The sequence below is a fragment of the Triticum dicoccoides genome, chromosome 2A, assembly GCF_002162155.2.
Source record: "Triticum dicoccoides isolate Atlit2015 ecotype Zavitan chromosome 2A, WEW_v2.0, whole genome shotgun sequence".
NCBI classification, from domain to species: domain Eukaryota; kingdom Viridiplantae; phylum Streptophyta; class Magnoliopsida; order Poales; family Poaceae; genus Triticum; species Triticum dicoccoides.
Window position 1 is genome coordinate 612,304,196 of NC_041382.1, and position 3,348 is coordinate 612,307,543.

Consider the following 3,348-nt stretch of genomic DNA (forward strand, 5'->3'; position numbering starts at 1 on the left):
GCTCCCCTGCCCACCCAAAAGGAAGGTCAAGCCCGCGCTTTTGTGGCATCCCACATTTTTTTCGCGTCAAAATCCCTCACTCTCTTCTTCCACTCCCCGCCGCTCTCCGCCCAATTCCTGCTCTTTTCTCCCACCCTCTCCCTCCCCCGTCGTCGACGTATGGAACCGTCGGAGAACATGTCGGAGATGGAGCTGGTGGAGGTGTCGAAGGATCCGAGCATCACGCTTGCCCGGAAGATTAGCTCGGAGACGCAACAACGCATCAAAGCGAAGGCCGCAAAGAAGGAGAAAATGAAGAAGTGTCTGGCCGCCAGTGGGCCAGGTGGTGGCGATGGGCATGGTGGGCGTGGCGGACGGGGCGGTCGGCGAGGCCATGGCAGACGCCGCCAGACGGGCGCACCCACAGTACAGACGGCGCCATGGCCGGAGCCTTACAAGCCTCCGTACTACTACGCCGCCAAGAAGCTCACAAACCCCCACCGGTATGGCTCCTTATATCATCGATTTTAGCGAGGCGCCGCTCTTCCCCAAGTATTCTTCACCATCGCTCGTCTGGACAAGGACGGTGGGCAGAGAGCAGATGGGTGCTCGAGCGTTGTTTGCTGCAATGCCGAGAGCAGGTGAGACGGCGTACGACACGGATAGGGAGATGCTCGATATCATCCACGATGGAGGTGAGGGAGGAGGAGGGCTATGAGGACAGGTAGGTGGAAGACTCGGATCTCACCGAGTCCGGTAACTACCAGCAACAACAGTCCTACACCCTGACGGCCACGCAGCAGTCCTACACCAAGACCGGCGATGGCACACATCAACATCAACATTGGGCCGCCGAAGAGCAACATCCGGAAGGGGGGGAGGGGGAGGAGGAGGAGGAGGAGGGGGAGGACGGCTACGACGATGATTCAGATGATATGGCCAGCGATCCGAAGAATAAAGGTAGAGGAGAAAGCTTCAACATTCCGGAGGACAAGATGATGTGCGACGCATGGTTGGCCACTAACCTCGATCCTGTCCATGGCACAGAGCAAAAGGGCACAACCTTTCGGAGGAACATTCACATATGGTTCCATGATCACAAGCATTTCACGCCCTACTCCGATGCGTTGATCCACAACTGTAAGTGAAAATCCCTCAACTATCGATGGTACACCATCCAAGAGGCCGTCTCCAAATATTGCTGGCATTTGAAGCATCTCATGGCACGGTGGCCTAGCCTTGGACGTACGTGATTCATTTTCTTCATGTATGTCAACAAGGTAGTAAGACCCATTATGCAGATTCTTACTAATGACGAAGGGTTGTCCTTCCTAGGGTGGGGAGAGATTATGCATCCCAGTCTGTTATTGTATCAGACGAAGCACTAAGTTACCTTCAAACTCTATGGCTGTGATAGCGACGTAGGTCTTGTTGATATATCGCTGATCTTGGTGCTGCTACTTCAATGTAGGCAGTAACCCTTGGAGAATCATGGCGGATATCATTGGGCAATACGGCTTCTACACCATACACCAGGAAAAATGGCGTATAACCCGTCGACCTGTTGGGAGTAGTCCGTATGCATGAAACTTATCGAGAGGGTTATCAAAAGAAGGATTATGTGCTCTTTGTTCTTGCCTTTCTGGTACTCACAATGATATCTTCCCCTTATTTTTTTGCACTTATGTATAATTTTCAAATTAATGAACCCATTACTAGTATTTATCTTGTTTTATATGTGTGTACATATTGCGTATCTACAGAATCTGTAATCATGATATTTTGGATACTCAATTATTTGATTGCATGATCCACGTAAGCTATTCTTCATGCATTCACACAATGTATTTGACCAGACAAGTATAATAGCAAAGTTTGTGCTATTACAGTATCACGATATTGATAGCATTTTATGATAGAATATAACTACAAGACCATTGCCAATTATTCGGTTGTGACTATAAAAACTAGCATTATGATGTAAATAATATGAAATAAATAACATTAATTTATATAAAATAGCATACAACAATTAGCTAGAATCAGCAAGATTTGGAAACAATAGTAATAGTAGAAATGCATGAATGCGAGATCATTATCTAAGATCTTGTTGTGGCTCTCTATATATAGCAACAAACAGAGGAGTTTATTGGCAGTGAGCAACTAGGAACATAAGAAGAAGCAGAAATAGAAAAAAGTAGTTCCTTCATTCTCATGGCACACACTAACAGTACAAGATGGCCAATGGTGGTGCGCTCCATGGCTATTGCTTTCCTGGTGCTGGCCATGATGTTTTTTACCTTCCCATCCTGCCATGCGCGCACTCGTATGTTGCAGTATATACCCCTATTTTGTTGTGCATCCTATTGTTCAAATTGAACAACCTATCTCTAATATATCTTGTTTGATTTGTATCTACAGCTGCATCTACAAAATATTTATATCATGGATTTTGCAAGACTCTCAATCCCTGCAATAAGGACAGCTGCTATGATCTGTGTACAAGTAAAAGACAAAACTACGCATATTCCTATTGCAAGGACGATGTTAAGATTCCAACGTGTTGCTGCACATACACTGATGGTTCTCCTGCTTGAGTCATACAATGTTGAATACATTTATATTTGATTTCAATAAAGATGTTTTTAATCAATCGAGTTAATTAGGGAGGTCATAGGGCACTCTCAGTTCCCATTTCACTTGTACCAAAAAGCATGCCACCAAGGTTTACATATACTTGATGACCCAGGCACCAACTGGCGCAGAGACGAAATGCAGCCCATAAGTAGTTGAGTATAGTAGCAAATTTTTGATTAATTTGATCCAGGAAATAATCGTGAGCATGGCATTAACAATGTTGAACATATATTGATATTCGATCATGTAAGCATATACTACGCAAACAACAGACACATCTATGTATGGTGCTTGCTAGTATGGCTAACAAGAAATGATCAAGAGCGGGGAGAAACGGAATATTATAGTATGTTTTTCTAATTCTTGATTTACCAAGTTTTTTGACAACCACGGTATTCTTTTTTTAGGAACATTAGCAGGTGCTCTGCTTTTTCATTAAGTAAGGGCAAGAGAATTACATGTTACAAAAGAGGTCAAGTCTAAAAGGAGAGTCCGTTTGCAAGAGCAGTGACGGCTATACAGGGAGTAGAAACGCTACATCTCTCGCGCCTCCAGAAGGAGGCCAGTGCTTTCTCTGATATATATAGATGTTTGTAGCGCCGAGACTGCATGCTGTTGGAAAATGTGGCCATTGCATACTTTCCAGATGTGCCAAACAGTGTAGGCCGCAGTGGTCTTGTCCATGCGGCACAAATTGCTCCACATCCGTTAATAGTTGTCTTGGATAGGGCT

The 3,348-nt window shown here is 45.1% G+C and overlaps 1 long non-coding RNA gene across 1 annotated transcript; it reads left to right on the plus strand.

Moving 5' to 3' along the window:
* The first annotated feature begins 2,148 nt into the window (after window positions 1-2,148).
* On the plus strand, window positions 2,149-2,632 carry LOC119359686. Its single transcript, XR_005172627.1, has 2 exons — window positions 2,149-2,305; window positions 2,401-2,632. It is a non-coding gene; the product is annotated as an uncharacterized LOC119359686 (long non-coding RNA).
* The last annotated feature ends 716 nt before the right edge of the window (window positions 2,633-3,348 follow it).